This window comes from Phoenix dactylifera, unplaced genomic scaffold, assembly GCF_009389715.1.
Source record: "Phoenix dactylifera cultivar Barhee BC4 unplaced genomic scaffold, palm_55x_up_171113_PBpolish2nd_filt_p 000805F, whole genome shotgun sequence".
Taxonomy (NCBI): Eukaryota; Viridiplantae; Streptophyta; class Magnoliopsida; order Arecales; family Arecaceae; genus Phoenix; species Phoenix dactylifera.
In genome coordinates this window covers 54579-72976 of record NW_024068172.1, presented here as the reverse complement: position 1 = coordinate 72976, position 18398 = coordinate 54579, and the positions used below count along the sequence as shown (strand labels likewise).

Genomic DNA, 18398 nt, shown 5'->3' with positions numbered 1-18398 from the left:
AACTTGGGGCATCTGAAACTCTACATCTGCTCTTGTAGCGCCACAGATAGTGTTTTTCACCTAGGAGCCTCCACCACCGAGTTTCCTCAATGTCAATTTTGATGGATGCGTGTTGTATTGTGGCATAAGAGGTGGTGCAGGCTTCATGATCAGAGGCTCGAACTCTAGGGTGGTTATTGCTGGTGGGTGCTAGATCTTTGATATTTTTGTTCCTAGGGCGAAGTTGAGGGCAACTTGGCATGATCTGTGTCAAGCCTGGCATGTTTTGCGGGCCAGTGTAGTCCTGCTTTAGGATGACTTAGATACGGTAATCAATTGGATCAGGAGGCACCGACGGTATAGGTGAGCGTGCCATCCGCTACTCCGAAATATTCGGGGGGCATGCTAGGTGAAGATGTTGCCTTGTAGGCCAAGTATGTTTACTAGAAGGTCAATGAAGTGGCTTTGTATATAGCGGACTATTATGAAAAAATTCTCGGATGGAGCTGCTTAGAGTGTTTCAAGATTTATTATTTATTTTTTTCTGATGTATTTGACGGGAGGTGTATGAGCCATCGTTTGCAGAAGAAAAAAAAGGAGAAAAAAAAGAGCAGCATCATCAGCGTATCACGCTGCTGAGGCCACTTACCTCCGTCTCCTCCGGCGCTGCCGCCTCCATCACCTTCTCCATGAGGGCCGGCGGCGAGCAGGTGGCCGCGCTCGAAACCCTCACAAAACAATCGGCCCTTCGAGTCGTCTAGTTCTTCTACGGCCTCGCCTGTCCCCGAAAGGCGGCGCCTTGGGACGTCTCTAGTCCGATTCCGCATTTGATCGAAATATCTCTTTCTCCTGCAGAGATGGATTGGGTTGTGAAGTATTTTTTTCTTTGGTGGATGGAGCAATACATTCCTTTTTATCTCGATGTTGCGCAGTTGAATCTCTTGCTACATAGTTTGATTCGAAATTTCTTAGGTGAGTGCATTGCTCGATAATTAGCACACCAGCTTTGATTTTCCCGAATGAATTGTATTTTTTTGTTCGAGCATCGAATCTGTTGCGCTCCAGTATTTTTCCTCGAATCTGCTTTCGCTTTTTGGGCATGCTTGCTCTGTCACTTGGACTTTTTTTTTCAATTACCGTGCATAATTTATTTAATTTCGAAATTCTTCACCTATTGATGGTCATGAGAGGCTAAAGAATGAATTTTATTTATTCCTCAATAAATATTGTATCTGATCAGGTGCATCGTGGAAGGCATTGTCGTAAATTGTTTATCTACTTAAGGGTGGAAAATCGAGGTTTGTTTGCGGCATTGATGAACCAAATGTTATTAGAAACTATGTTGAAGTGAAATATGATTTGAGTTCACTGCAGAGCTGCACTTCATTTTTTGCTTCTATTCTCTTGAAGAACATCTTTGAAGTTTTAATAATGTTAAAATAGTTGAAATTATAGAATTTCTGTAAAAAAATGGCATCCATGGGGAAAGGCTAACGATACATAATATCTTGTTTTTATAGCCATTAACTTTCATTATGGACCCTTATTTTTTTTTACTCTATTAGGTGGACATTTCTCCTATAGCCACATAGCAGAGGCAGTGTTCGGTTGCAGGTTATGCAAGGGTTACAGGTAGGTTATCATGCTAACTCCCCAAAAAGGGCACTTTTTACATGGGTTAAAATTAGTCAGTCAACACCAGAAAATTGTTTTAACCAGGTTGATATCATCTTGCAGGGGATGCCCGGGGGAGGAGTTGAAATGATATTAACCCCCTATTTACTCCACCACCCTCTCTTGTCCATCATACATATCATCTTTTTCCTCAACTTATGTTGCTAACCCCAAAAGTTCAACAAAATAGGGCTTTTTCCAAGGATAAAGGAATCTTGGAGCATTTAGTGTTGGTTAGGGATAGCTAACCCAGGTTGCTACCAATCATGGCCTTAAAAGTCTGCAAGTTCTTTCTCATGAAATACCGTGGCGAATAATCTTGTAAGTTATTTCTTTCTTTATAGCCATCTAAAGGGTTTAACAAAATGAATTATGTATTAGATGAAGGCATGTATCTAGATGCTATTATGCTTTTAAATGCTGTAGTTGCTTTAATGATGCCCACTTGTTGACCCCCTCCTATATTTGGCATTAGTTGTTTACTCATGGCAATATCAAGCTTACACTTTCTCCATATTTTTGGCCTTCTTATCGATTGCCACTGCTCTTTTATATTTTTTTAAGTGTATAGAGAACATGTTCATGAAAGTAAAGTCTACTGTGCTGGAACCGGAGTCTGGACCGGTTGCCCGACGATACTGGTCGGCATGCCCCTGTACCATTCCGTGCCGGGCCCTTACCGACATAGTAGAGGAGGTAGGAGATAGGGAGAACGAGAGAGAGAAAAAGAGAGAGAGAAGGGGGAGAGAGGAAGGAGAGAGAAGGAGAGTGGCGGAGGCTGGTAGAGAGCTGGCAGAGGCTGACGAGCTATGCGGAGGAGGAAGAGGAGGGGTTTTGCCTCTGGGTCCCCTATTTCATTCGAAATAGGGGTCCCGAATGGGGGCTCTTTTTAATTTGGCGATTTTTAAGTAAAGTCGGCAAATCGCTTTTCGACTTCACTTAAAATTGCCAAACTAAAAAGAGGTCTCCATTTTACCGACTTCACTTAAAAATCGCTAAATTAAAATGGAGCCCCTTCTGGGACCCTTGTTTCGAACGAAACAGGAGACCCATAGGTCGAGCCCCTCCTCCTCCTTCTCCGAGCTGCTCGCCGGCCTCCGGGATCCTCTGTCGGCCGCCCTACACCTCCCTCCCTCTCTTCCTTTCTCTCCCTCCCGCTCCCTCCACTCGCTCTCTCTCTCCTTTTCTCTCTTTCATTCTCTTTCTCTCTCTCCGTCGACGGTTTTTCATTTCAGTTGCCAGAATCGTTCTGGTCCGCCGCCGGTATGGCTCCATATGCCCCGAACCGTCCGGTTCGGGACGGTTCTACGGACCATATATGAAAGCTTCACTCTATTGACTTTTGAGGTTTAGTTTTTTCTAAAGATAAAACATTTTCGTCTGGATAGGAACAAGGCTAATGAGGAGTATGGTGAGAAAATTCAAATCACCAAAATAAAGATCCGTTATTGTATTCCAAATGATAACTTTAATTAGATTACTTCTTTGTTTCACTTGGGTTTTCCTCAATTCTACCTCTTTTACTTCTCCTGAGTTTGAGTGTAATTGCTTCATAATTATCTATAGCAAGGTCTGCGGAACCATCCCAAACCGTCCGATTCGGAGCATCCCGAGTCGTACCGGAGGCAGACCGGAATGGTTCCGACATTGATATCGAGACGCTGTCGTCGGAAGGGGAGAAAGAGAAGAAAAAAGAGAAAAAGAGAGAGCAGGAAAGAGAGGGAAAGGGAGAGGAAGGAAGAGAGGCCGACCAGTAGAGGCCGGAGAGCCTCTGCGTGGAGGAGGCGGAGGCCGGGGAGATGCTGAGGTGGGGCTCCGCTTCTGTCTCCTGTTTCATTCGAAATAGGGGCCCGGAGGGGGGCGCTTTTATTTTTGCGGATTTTAAGTTGAAGTCTCTCCGGCCTCCTCCTCCGTATGGAGGCTTTCCGACTGGCTTCTCTCTTTCTTCCTCTCCCCCTCCCTCTCTGCCCTTCTCTCTCTTTTTTTCTCTCTCTTGTTCTCCCTCTCCCCCGTCTCTACTGTGTCGGTACTACACGACACGAGGCCGTATCGACCCGTACCCCCGGGCAACCGATACGGGGCCTAGTCTAGCAAGCGCACAGAAGGGTCATCAGTCCAGCAGTGTCCGTTCAACCAGAGCTCTCAGCTAGAATAGTCCCTTCCTACCTGTGTGCGTTGGACAACACATATTTTTCGGGTCTCTTTCCGAACTTGATACTAGCTTCTTCTCTGTCTTACCTTGTTCTTGAGCCCACCGAATTCTCCTTGTACTTCATGACAGGTTTGTCTTACCTTTAGAGCATGATTCACCTACCTTTGCCTGTGACTCTGCTTGCTTCGCCAATTATAGGGATTGGAGATTAGCTGGGACGAATAACCAACTGTAGGGCTTGGTCAAATCGATCGACCAGGGAAGGATATGGGAAAAGGTCAAACTCCATATCATTTTTTTCCTCAGTTGACAACAGACCTTGGTCTATAGTATTACTGCTAGAGGGTATGGAAGAATTATTTTTGATAGGTAGGCTTTCGGTCTTATTGTTTATAGCAAATATATTCTCAAGATGATTGTATCAGAATCAAAGCCACTAACTTCTGGTTTGATTACTAAAAATGTATAAATTATGCTATTTTGGGATAGGCTAAGAACATACATTCCATTATTTTAGGGCTCAACTTCCTCTTTTGGTGGATGGAACCCCACCAACAGACTATAAAGAAGTCAAATTTTAATTTATGACACTTCGATAATCAATAGGAAACTTTATCAGAGGTTTTACAGGGGGCATAATTTAATATGTGATAGGCCATTAACAAAGCTACCACCCACAAGTTGTTGGGTAGGCCAAAATTAGCTAACATGGCATTAAGGATGTCAAGAAATATCCTATTCCACTCTGCCATCTTATTGGGTTGGGGTCGAAAAGGATGAGTTATTTCATGGTTTATACCCATCTTCTCACAAAATGAGAACATATAAGTTAAGGTATAATCTCCTTCCCTGTGGGGTCTCAAGATTTTGATTCTCTTATCTGACCAATTCTCCACCTCTAATTTATAAATTTTGAATTTTTCAAGGTTCTATGTTTTTCTTATCAAAAACACATAGTCAATATTCGCCGTCTTAGTATCGGATTCCGTACCGATGCCACACTACCACAATATTGGTATGGTATGGTACGGAGTTTTTGGGTACACCGAATGTCGATACGCCGCCAGTATCGAATACTGGTACCGAATTGGTATGGTACGGTACACTCTACATCGTTCAGTACAGGTTGGTACAGCGTACCTTGAATATCATAGTATTTGGAAGCATCATCTATAAAGATATAAAGTACCTTTTCCCTCCTCTGCTTAAGGTATTATTCATATCATATCTTAGTGTGTCAGCTCTAGCAACTCAGAATCTCTTTCCAAATTTGTTTAGCCTCAACAGATGACATTTCTTACTCATATCCATATATGATGTGGGTATGAATTCCATAGTCATCATCCTTTAAGGTAATTTTGTTCACATGTCTCAAACTTTCGTGACACAAATAAAAACATTTAATATGAACAGCAGTAGAACAATTGACTTTATTATGATTATCATAAACTTATATCCAACGAGACGGTGAACCTTGGATAGGATCCTTCTAAAAGTGATCTTTAGGTCCACTCATTCCTTCTTCCACCACCTTTGCAACACTTGAGTTCTCTGCCCCCATGCCCCTTTCTTCAGTACCCTAGTAGTTCACATAAAGAGTGACTAGAAATGATGTGAACACTTGCACCTATAACCAAGATTCGTTTTTTTGGTACCGGATCTCGTACTGGACCCCGTACCGGCGCCACATTAGCACAGTGTCGGTACGGTATGGTACAGAATTTTTTTGGCGTACTGAGTGTCGGTACGCCACCTGTATCAAATACCGGTACCGAATCAGTACAGTACGGTATGCTCTGTACCATCTGGTTCGGGCTGGTACAGCATACCTTGCCTATAACAATCCACCAATCATTAGATGATTCAACCAGATTTTTTTTTAGGACAAATTGTTATAACCCCATCATTGATGCTAGCATGGCTAGCAATGGTGGTCACAACATTTGCTTGAGCCGTATGGGTTCTAGTTGCTTGGGCATCACCCTTCTTATCCTTCCTATGGCAACATTATTTAGCGAAGTGGCTACACTTTCCACAAACATAGTATACCCTCTTAATTTGGTCCTTTTGAGTCCTAGTGTTGGGTTAGTGTGCATTCTTTTATTTCTTTTGGGTGGCCTTTGTCTTGGTTTTTGGTTCTCCACTAGATTGACCTTATCAGCCATTTCATTTTCAGATCACTATTTATCCATTTTTGTCTGCTTCACTTCAATTTAAAATGATGCCAAGAGGTCATCTGGGGTAACTCTCCCTATTAGCAATAATACCAAGAGGTCATCTGGTGGAAGCTTGTCAATAAGAGCAGGCACTTGGAGGCATTCACCCAGTGATATCTTATTTGCAATATTGCCTTGGGTGAGGTTCTAGATTTCATGGACTTGGTCTAGGACAAATCTCCATCTACCATTTTGTAGTCAAAGTACTTGCTTACAATGTATTTTTGCATTCAGATGTTCTCTTTTCAATATTTATTTTTTTAAAGAAGATCAAGATCTTGTAAGGATTTGGTAGAATAGAAGATGTCATAGATGGCCTAGATAAAGCACTCAATATCCTACCATGGCAAAAATAATCATCTCTTAGGTATGCATTTGTAGCAAGAGAATATGTCAATTTGGATCATCTCTGGTGGGAGGATCTTCAGAGATGATATAAGACAAGTTAAGAGTGGTCAGCCAAAACTCCATTCTACACCTGCCACCTCTTAAATAATTGGCCTCCAAATCTGTCAGGCCTAGAGGAATTTTCCTCCCCCACAAAAGCCATAATAACAAAAAGCAAAGCAGGTAAACCATAAACGTCTGTAAGATTGTAAAGAAAAATTGCTAAGAATAGCTAATGTAGGTCTCTAAAGGCAAGGACAAACCGAGAGTATGTTGAGGTGTGTGGCAGTGTACACCATGGTGTGTACCACAGTGTACCAGCTTTGCTGCACAGCAGAAAACAGATGAGAAATATGTAGGAGCCAAGGTGTGTTGGGCACTACTGTTAGACAAGTTCTGGCCACATCCCCAAGCATTGGTTTTTGGCTCAGCTTCTCTATGAGATACAATGGACCTGATCTGCACGGGTAATACTGGCACACCATTAGATCCTTAGTAACTCGCATTGATGCACCTTTACCCAAGAAAAGATAGAATAGTGGAGAAAAACTCAGTGTTAGGTGTGTCTCTATATGTCCTCTGCCTAAGGCCTGTCCTGTGTAAAGAAGTCCAGGGATCTGTAACATTCCCAAGTGCTTAATGATATAAGGACCTATTAACACAATAGAGTAATGGCACCCCAACAGTCAAAAACCTATTAACACCTACCCAATGGTCATAAACAATCAAAAACATGATAAAGAGAATTAATATTCACTAATGGTGATAAAAGATAGGGTCTTAGGCATGCATAACCCAAACCTGCACCCACAATTGCAGCAAAGCACAGTGCGGCATGGCTTGTCTCGGCGCGTACTCCCTAAGCCTCCATATTGCTCGAGTTCCCTCCCCTTTATGTGTGGAGGCTTTAGGAGAAGTCTCTATCCAATGTGGGCCTAAACTTTGTGATAGAGAACAAGGACACAAGACTTCCTCAAAAAGGACTCCAAAAGTTTGGAAATCTTGAAATCTTCATCTTGAAAATTTATCTCATAAATCAAACAACATATAACAAAATGCAGGTTCATGTCTGAAATGAATATATCATTGAAAACATGGTATATAATGCCATCTATTTTTTTTACCAATTTTAAAATATAGAGATTTTAAAACTTGTTTTAGTTATTTTTACAGTCAAAAAAGGTTGTTTTTTCATATTCTTTAAGTTGTTGTCATTTTCAGATTTTTCTTATTTTATGATTTGGTCTTCTTATTCTTCTTCTTCCTTTTCTTTTTGGGCATGTTCTTGTTTTTCCTTCTTGGTCTTCCCTTGCACCAATGTCCGGCATCTATCTCTATGCCTATTGAAGTATGGGTGCTAAGACATTAGGATGGAATCTTTTTATTTCCCAAGTTATTGTTTTCGAGCACAATGCGATGAAGATATTCTTTGAGAGTTTCTTATAAAAAGATAATAGAGCCCTGGTTCTTTTTCTTTTCATCTTCTACCAGCAATTATTTCCCCTTCTTGGAAGTAACTGCTTCATGCAGTCTGGATCAACTTCTCAAGTAAAGTGCACTATCACAGGAAAGAAAAATCATTATATCTTGAGGAAATCTACCAGAAGTTTTTGCACCTTTTGCGGTGTATGTTCTCTGAGGACAGCATGTTCTGATGTGCCCTGATCCACCACGCTTCTTTATCATCTCTCTCCCTATCTATTAGCTAGCTCTTGTCTTCTGTCCTTCTCACTGGGATATCATTCTTAACCTAACATTATAGAATATGTGACCAACACTTTTAATCTTGCTGAGGTAGAGTTGAACAATTCTGGCTATTTTTTGATGTACTAAGTATGTCATTCTAGTGAAGAGCTAATATTGCTGGGTCAGAGTATTGATTTACTGAATTTAACATTCAAACAAAAATAAATATTGTGGAAGTATAAGAGATTGTTGTATGCTAGAAGGCTGTAAGTGAGACCCTCAAGTACATTAGTGTTCCTCTTGTGGTTAGGCGCACCTATCAGATGTTATTGTATGACTAGCTTATTCGTGTGGCTTTTTCTTGTTCTAATTATTTAAAGGTTGAAATGTGCATGGGTTGGTCGGCTTAATAACAATTTGTTGTGGGGATGCCTTCCCTCAGCCAACCCTTTCTGGCTTGACTGACATCACATTATTTTCAACCAAGGGTATGGGAAATTTAGGATATCATTAGGTGGACCCGTGGAGAGTTGTATATAGGTCAGTGAAAGAGGGGATAAATTTAAGTTTCAATGTGGTGTTTACGGTTCCTTCTTTGGGATGGTTTCAACACTAAATGTGTTCACTGCATCAGCTTTTTGAAAAACATCTGGGAATACTCAGAAAGTGTTCTGAATGATAGAATGGAGAACTGAAACATGCATATGTTTGAATTTGGGAAGTTTTTGTAGGATCATTTGTGGAGAGCTATGCTTCATCCAGATGTATTAATGCCACCAGGTTCAGTATGTGAGGTTGATATGGATGAGAACTTTGCTACTTGGATTTTGGAAATGTTGCAAAAATGCTGTATTGGTGTAGCTTTTGTCTTGTTAGACCTCATTATTGATTGACTTCAGTCCCTGTTATTATTAGACCAGTGGTGATGGATCAAGACAAGCACGAGTTTAGATGTTGAAACTCCTTTATGTAAAGGCTGATTTTTATTATGAAGAATCTTTCCTGAGGACGAAGATGAGAAAGTTTTCTTGCTTTATCTAATAAGACAAAGATTCAAGTGAATTGGAACTTTAGAAACTAACATGGTACTTACCTTAAATGCAAATTCACATGTTATATGAATGTATTCATGCATGTTTTTTTTAATCACTTGAGTAAAAATGTCCCAATCAATGAAGTTTTGTGCAACCTACAATAAAAAACGTGTACTCTCCACATTAGTAAAACAGAATCTGTACCTGGGAAGCATCTTCCATATATTATACAATCACATTATTCTGGCATTGTTTCCTTAATGCCTCACCAAACTCTTCCAAGAGTTGCTCAATGCTTCTCCATGATATCAGCATGTTATCAATAGCAAATACTCTTAGCTCGTCTTTCAGCTCTGTGAAAAGTAGAAAACAGGATTTTTTGTTGGATGATGAAAGCAAGTGATCCTAAAACATTTCTAATGCTTCATGTCTCGTGTATGTTGTGATTCATATGATTTTGTATGCATAAGCATCCAGTCCATATAGACAACCTTCACCCTTAATGTCTGAATTTTGTCTTCCTTTCTTTCTTCTTTTATCCTCTTCTACTAGAGTTACTTAAGAAAAAAATTTGAAATTGTATTGTTGCATCTGGGAGAACCATTCTTGACTAAACCAACCTTTTTGACTTAATTCTAATATACTAATATTCACATGATGTCGTGAGAAACATAACCGGCCTAGTTGATCTAGAGCTTTAAGGGGAAGATATGTGTTATTGGTATCAAAGAAGTGGAGAAAATTTCTCATAAGCTCTCCAATATTGGTAGTGATCAATATCTCTCTCTCTACAATACAATAACTAGTTAGTCAACATTATAAAATATTCACAAACAGAATATTGAAATATTCTAAGAAAATTGGATAATACTTTGAATTCTTTTGGTTATCATAATACCTTGAACAACCATGAGTAGCTGAAGTTTTTCTGGTTTTGAAGTGTAACGAGAAACCATCAACCAAAGAAGCATAAAACATGTTGCATGGTATGCCCTATCGGTAGGTATTGGTGTGTACCGGGCATACTATACTAGTACCAAATCAGTATGCGGTACTGAGGGCGCACCAAGTTTTGATATACAAAACCAATGCTCATACCGGATAGTACCAACACTATACCAAGATGTTACTAGTATGGAGTCCGGTACCTCAGACTACAAACCTTTGCATGTTGCTTGATAGTTATGTCCTATTAGTGTTCTTTTTTGGGATTTTTTTGTTATGTGGAGCATGCAAGAAGTGTAAGTGTGCTATTAAATGAAACTAGTAATGCTTAATGTAGGAGAGAACACCATGATGTAGAAACCTGTTCTATCTTGTGAAAGATGATTTGAGGTAAATTTACATTGGTTGAATCCTTTTAAGAAGAAAAAATAGTATGGCAACTATTTATTGACAATTAGGCAGTACCCGATAAAGAAAGTAATTTCAGAAGATCTAGTCTTTTAAAAGTTAACCAGGTTAATTTTCCAAAACAGGCAACAATATTTATAATCAAATTTAGATCATGCCAGGCATCATGTCATTTCACCATTCCAAAGGATTGACAGTTAGACAACTATCAACTTATATGGAACGAAGACCTTTTCAATTACAGTAGAAAAGGTAATGCTGAATAATTACTTCTATGATGAGCATAGAAACAAAAATTTCTTCACCTTGAAACTGAATGACCTCCTGAGCAGCCAAATCTTCATGTTCAAGAAGTTGTTCAATTGAGATTCCAATAGAACTCATCCCAATATGGGATACTGTTAATCTAAAACCAGCGGTATTATGAATTCCTGGTTGCAGATGTTATAACAAATGACTGTACAATTAGAAAGATATTTGGAAGAGTTATAGATCATATTCATTTAAGATAACTTGAATAACTCAGTTTCGAATATAATATTCCATATTGCAAAACAGAGGATTCCTTGTAAAAAGGATTCACTCCCAAAAAAGTTATTCCTTACATACTCAGTTATGGGATACTCGGATATTATTTTCATGCAATCAGTCAATGGAAGTAGAAAAATTGTGTAAATGAAGATTGTACCTGCAACTCTGCTCCACTTCTTGAAATCCCTATGGAGTATATTGCTCACCTTAAGATCCGATATATCAAATGTTTTGTATTTCACTGCATATTATATTGTCTTTAACACATGAATATAATAAATGAGAAGTTAAGGATAGGCAAGAAGCCTTTTAAAGAAACAGCATGAGCAATATATTTTTTTTGTATCATACAATGCAAGAACTACTACACATTGAATTTGATTTGGGGAATCATCTTTTAAGTCCCAAGACTCTTCTGTCATGAATAATAGCTTCTATTTTGTACTCATTAAACTTCATTGAAGTTGGCATCTGATTTATAAAATGATCTAAAGCTCATCGAACAAAAAACAACCATATGACATCATTATATGTGGTGATATCCACTAGACATTCTGACTGAAGAGGTCTTATCATTCAAACCAATTTGTTATTGGGATGATACATATGTCTGTACCAAGGTTTGTCGTCTCAGTACTGGACCCCGTTTGGTACCATCCTATAATAGTATTGGTACGCAGTACGGTATGAGACAACTAGGTATATCGAGTGTCAGTGCAGTACGAGCCTACATACCGGTTCGGTACCGGTACAATACGATATGTTTTATACGGTACAATAACGATCGATATGGCAAACCTTGATCAGTACAAAAATTAAATATTAAGAATTTTTAAATTTGGTGAAGTCCATTGCATCCAAATCAGCCAGCTCCTTTAATCAATAATGTTGCCATATATTTATCTTTATATGTGCACTTAGCATTTGTCAGGTTTAGTGTGTTCAAGATGATACCTGAGAGCTGCACCCAGTTAAGATGTACAAAAGTCAGTTAGATAATAAAATAAGATCAAATGAGCTTCTTGACAAAATAAATTGATGTCAAGTATTGTTCTCGTATATCTGTTGTAAATGTCATTATCTCAATTTAATTGATAAGAATTTAAGCTATGAGGTTATCGCTTGCAAAATATTGGTATTAATTGACCATAAATTTGTACGAAATTTCTTGAAATTTGCAGAATTTGAGGTAAGTTCTATTCGAAGTTGAATTGGTATGATTTAGTGAAAAAAGAAAAGAGTGTACGGAGTTATAAACAGCATATCCATATAAACATGGGATTTTTGTTAGCGATATATGGCCAAAAGACCTAATATGTACTAGAAGTCTGCTGAATCCCTGCCTAGCTAGAATTCCAGGTGATGTATCTGCAAACTTTTCAGCAACAAGTGTACAACACGAGCAATCCTATTTCAGCAAGGTACGCAAACTGCTCTAGATCATGCAAAGTGTAGAACAAGTATGATATGCCAAACTGCTGAAAATAAGTGTTATAAGCTTTTTCATTTGTCATTACGTGAGGTTCGCCATCTTAGTAGCGAACCCCAATACTAATACCATCCTATTACAGTGTAAGTATGCCTGATACGGTATCCGGTTCGGTGTACCGAGTATCAGTACGCCTTCTGTACCATGTACTGGTATGGAATGGTATGGTTGGTGCATATTGGTACCGTCCGATATAGCAAACAGTAAACAAAATATTATTTGACTGACCAACCCATTTGCTAAAAAAGCAAGTACAGCCACTTTTAGATTTGAAATATAAATGATTAATTGTGGTATATTATATAAAAGTCTAATTGGGCAAAATGTGGACAAATAGATAGAAATTTCTTGCAAGGTTCTGGTTTTCTTCCTGTGATCATTCTTTCATATGGTATTCATACTTTAATAGGTCTGATAATAGTACTTAAGAACTTGCCTTCACCAGCATATGCTAACAAGTTAGTGTTATTGTTTATCATTCTTTTATCTGCTGTTCTTATTGTTACTATTGTTCTTATTACTGTTACTACTATTACTACTGCTGTTGTTATTGTTGTTGTTGTTGCTGCTGCTGCTGCTGCTATTTAACAATATGTTGTTCCTTCAAGGAGGAGCAGTCTATTCTGAAGGGCTAACTCTTGGAGTACAGATTTAGATGATAGCATCTCAACAGTGTAAATGTTCATGTTCAAGTGCTTAGCAAACTGGTAGAGTTTCAACTTTCAAGGAAAGAAATTCACTGAATCCGATTCCTGTGATTGCTCTAATCTCTTCTTGTATGTGTTTATAAAGCTGACAAACTCCCAATCTCTCTTGCCTATCAGACAGTTTAGCTGAAGGATCATGAGGAAACTTATGTTGAATCCTAAATGAACATTGTGCAGTGTTGCAACTTGCAAATGAAGTAGAACTTCCATCCTCAGTCCCCAACCAGACTGATATGATGTAGGGAAAATAACACAATTATAGGAGACTTATATGCTACAAAAGAAATGTTGCATGTCCCATAGTAACATCTTCGACCTAAGGACACTAAGAGAAATTAGTGAAACTACCTCTGCATTTAGTTACTTCAAGTGCTTATGTACCTGTTTTGTAGTTAAAATATTTCAACTAATGCTTCTTCCAGTCCGTCCGAAGAAAAAAGGTCATTCAAAAAAGTGCAGTTACTTGAGTTAATAAACATCAATTCTTTGAATTAGTCATCACCTCTTACTTTGGTAGGAGCTTGTCGCCATTTAGTAGTACTAGCTAGACTGCTATCTAGATCGTAATAGGAAAGCTTGATCTGCTATACTCTGATCAGTTTTCCATGTGTTTTGCATCATATCACTTCAAAATTGTAAATTGATTTCCTAAGAATAAAGTTTATCATCTTGTTGTTAAAGAGACTCAACCAATTTAAATTAACAAAAGTCAAACTTTTCAGTGAGGAAGAGGAGAGTTAAAGACTTCAGCTTCAGATTGGGTACCAATGGTCAATGCAAGTACACGAGTTAATTGAACAAACTAGGTCTAACATAGAATGTATTCAATCGGACATGAAGGCTAGGAAATTCTTGGCTAGGTGGAAAAAAGGTTAGACTACTTACATCAACAAGGGAGATTGTAAAACCAACTAGATATGGTGGATTCCAATGCTAAGCAGTGAGAAGGGCCCCACTGTCCACGTAAAGCGGGGATGGTGATGTTGATGTCCAGTAAACAAGAAGGGATAGAGTTGAAATTGATTATACTAAAGATGAGTTAAAAAGGGATTTGATAATATAGATTCTTTGGCAATGCATGTAATAGGCCAAAGTCAGCTGCTGATGGAATCCTGGTGATCATCAAAGCACTTTGTAGCAGAATTTCATATCTTTGTTGATGATTACCATATAAAGAAGCACACATATGGGTTACTATAAAGATGATCTTCGTGTTTTTAGGAGATGCTAATGCCGTGAAAATACACGACTATCTGAGAATTACTATTCTCAGCCAGTTCAGTCCACGTACCTATCTCTAGAGCTTTGGAGGCTCTAAATCTCAAGGAACCGCAAACCAAAGGATGCTTTGCTAGAAGAAGTTGTCTCACAATCTTTCTTCTTGTCTCTTTCTCTCTCTCTCTCTCTCCTTTAGTTGGAGCAGGAAATCCCTAGGCCTTTGTGCATGTTTTTCTTGGCTGGAATGAATAGATTTAGGATGCCTCCTTTTATAGAGGGAGGAAATGCCTCTTTGTTGGTGTCCTACCTGGACTTGGAGAGAGAAGGGGAAGGAAGAGGAGGTGGGCGGCTCCCTAATTTGGCTGCCACCTCTCTAGTAGGACTGACCTGAAGAGAAAAAGGTGTGTTGGTCCCTTGCCTTCTAGATGCACAACCCCTAGTAGGATTGCGCCATCTAGGTGGCGCACGTATGGCAGGCGTGCCAGTAGGTGGTTAGCCTCCACTTGGATCCCATCCAAGTGGCTGTAGTTAGTCTAAGTTGGGTCTTCCTTGACCTAACCTAGCTCAATCCTAGTATTCAGGCTAATGCTCTAATTCAAATTCTTCTCCAATTAAATCTGTATTTTTTTTAATCCATTTAATGAGAGAACATTTATCTAAAATTTTATTCCAATTGATCTGAAGATATATGGCACATGCTAAATGCATATTGGTAAGAAAGGAAAAACCATCCTGAATCCTGTCCAGTTCGGGGCATACCAAACAGTACCGCCAATGGACCGAGATGGTTCCGACAACAAAATAGAGAAACCAGTGAGGGAACGAGAGGGGGAGAAGAAAAGAGAGGAGAAGAGAGAGGGCGAGAGAGAGAGGGAGGAAGGGAGGGAGAGAGAGGGAGAAGGCAACAGTGATTGACATTGTTGGAATAGGGTTGAGGGAGGAAGAGAGGTCCTTTATCCTCCATGCATCAGAATAGGGGCCGAGCTCCAACCTCTTTTTCTTTTTTTATTTTTATTTTTTAAGTGAAGTCGGTAGCTACTGCCGACTTCTCTTATTATTTTCTTTTTTTGAAATTTTTTAAGTGAAGCCAACAACGCTGTTGACTTTCTTTAAAAAATTTCGAAAAAAGAAAATAGTAAGTAAAGTCGGTAGTGGCTGCCAACTGAACTTAAAAAAAATAAAAAAATAGAAAAAAAGGGTTGGAGCCTCTTTTTTTTTCTATTCCGATGCATGGATGAGAGAAGGCTTCGAAAGTTCTCTCTCCCCCCTCCCTCGGCCCTGTTCCTGCATCCGCCAATTGCTGTTGCCCTCTCCCTCTCTCTCCCTCCCTTCTTTTCTCCCCCATTTCTCTTTCTCTTTTCTTCTCTTCCTTCTCCCTTCCCCCTCCCTCCGCCTTTGTCTCTCCACTATTCTCTCCCTCTCACCCTCCCTTCCTCCCTCCCCCTCCCCCTCCCTCTCTCTCTTTCTTTTCCTCTCTTCCTCCTCCTTTTCTAGCAGTTTCCCTATCGGTTCACACTAGAACGGCATAGCACGGGAGCTTACCGTACTATATTGTCGGCCTCCTGGCATGGGTGCCGGTTTCGGTACTGCGGATCTTGATTACAGGGTTAGATCAACTCAGATTCGTACTCACCAAGATCTGTTCCTTCAGGTCTGCCTTAATCATGTATTAACAACATGGTCCGGCATAAGGATGTAGAGCCCATAATACATTATTGAATCTTTTGGTGAGTAGGATTGAAATTAGTGGATCATGTATTAACAACATGGTCCGGCATAAGGATGCACTCTTTTGAAAATAATTAATTATTAATTATAATAATTTATAAAGATAATTATTTTTAAAAATCTTTCGAAGTATTACGTAGGCCTTAGATTTTATATGCCTAACCATGTCTCTATTTTGATATAGATACTATGCTATTGTGATGGTATTCATGTTGGATAGCTTGACACTTACATTTAGACCTAGTAAACCCCTATGCTCCTTATGAAGGATCTAATCCAAGGTATCATTGTCGATTTACAAGTTGGTCATAGATTTACTAACTCTAGAATATAGCCTTCAGATCAAGGGACTACTTGCAAGTTCATGCACCCGTTTCACACCTTTATCCCTATTAGTGCTTTACGAGGTGAATTGGCAGTATTTTCCATTTAGTATAATGCAACATTCAGGTATTAGTGTGAGGTCGCCTCCGTAAAGGAGGAATTCACGAAGTCACTATTCACCTAAGCAACATTACAAGTGGAGGAATTTCGAGTATCTAGGTCTATCCAATCCTTCCTTTGGAAAACATTCCGTCCACTTAGATAAACCCCCAAAGTATTCGTGGATTCTTTTCTAGTTCTCTAAGGTCAATTTCTGGCATATATCCCATATTATTTATAATCATGGAAAAAATGAAAAATCCATGCATTAATCCAATTAATGTTTACAATTATAATTAAACAGTTCTTAGCGCATACAACTACTCTATCAGCTACAGGAAGAGCTACCAAGATAAGTCTACATATTCGCAGACAAAAGAAAAGTAGACTTGGAAGTGGTGAGATTTGGATGCTTTCCCTTTTTTGCAGAGTCGGCCTTAGTAGAAAAAATGTTGAAGTAGGATTCATTTAGTTGTCCTTGACGTCTTATGCTTTCAGATCTTAAATATGGAAAAGGGTCTTTCTCTTAAAAAATAAAAGTCCTTTTAAGTTTCGGATCAAAATTTCAGTTGTAAAGTAGAGAATCTAACACACATCTCATCTATGAAGACCAGATATTCTTCCTCAACATGACATGAGTTAAGAAACAATTTTAGCTCAGGATGTATATACAAATCTGCTCATTTCATGTTGATGACTGGGACTGTGCAGAGCTGGCTGCTTGTTTGAGTTTCATTCAAGAAAAAAAAATACATGATGGATGAAACAACTGATTCCACATCTGCAAAATCCCATAATCAAACGCTAGATAGTAAAGAGAAGTTGAGTGTAAAATTTTCAAACATTTCATGTATTGTACTACCATATGGACATACGAGCAACTTCCTACCCCATCACAGGATCCAAGAACCTTCCTGAACTCCAGCTTCATGTTCAGACTTCTTGGCTTTCAGATATTAGTTCAAGTTATCAATATTTCCACAGTATTTCACATGCAGGTAACTTCCTGCCCCATCACATGGCATGCAAGAACCTTCCTGAACACCAGCTTTGAGATCAGACTTCTTAGCTTTCAGATATCAGTTCAACTTATCAATATTTTCCACACGTTTCCAAAACAGAGACATTGGTTTGTAGCAAATTCTTATCATAGAATGATGTGGAAGACTGAGATGATCTAGAATGACCTGCATTTTGTTTGCTCCCACTGTTTGTTCTTTTGAGTTTTGTTTCAAGATTCCTGTCATCAACTAACCTATCTTTGTCAAAGTTTTATGACCTAACTTTGACTGTATTTCTAGTAATAGCAGCAGGACATTTTCAAGCTGCACCAGGGTAAATTTTGGGTATCAAATGGATTGAACCAGGGTACTTAATAATAAGGTAAACAGCCTTGTACCTATATATGATAGATCTCTGGGTTACTAGGAAGAGTGCAGATCTTCTTCCCTTTAGGTTCTGTTTACTGTGAGCATTTGATCTGAAGACTGGATAGTCTCTGCTCCAGAGAAGTTGCCTGCTGCCTTTGGAGGAGACCAACATAAGAGAAGGATTCGTTAAGAGCTTATCAGGTAGGCTGGTGATGTTCTTAGAATTGTTATATATGAGTATTTGACTGGAGTTCTATGATGCTGCTAGGTTCTGGGATCTTGACTCGTGTTCTTTTCCATTTTAATTCTTGGAAATATTATCATTTTTAAAGCTTTATTGCATTTATTTGATTGGTGGAGTATTTTTTTTCATATGGTAATTATACAGCTCCTCCTGAATCATAGAAGAAACCTGCAAACATCATCACAACTAAATCATATACGGATAGAT

The 18398-nt window shown here is 39.0% G+C and overlaps 1 long non-coding RNA gene across 2 annotated transcripts; it reads left to right on the top strand.

Annotated features, from left to right (window-relative positions):
* The first annotated feature begins 411 nt into the window (after positions 1 to 411).
* LOC103696055 lies at positions 412 to 13268 on the top strand. 2 transcript variants are annotated; one of them, XR_005509137.1, is made up of 4 exons: positions 413 to 951; positions 1545 to 1611; positions 1717 to 1974; positions 13110 to 13268. It is a non-coding gene; the product is annotated as an uncharacterized LOC103696055 (long non-coding RNA). The 2 variants fall into 2 exon arrangements; XR_602346.4 differs by having other exon boundaries at positions 412 to 951; positions 1717 to 13268.
* Positions 13269 to 18398: the final 5130 nt, after the last annotated feature.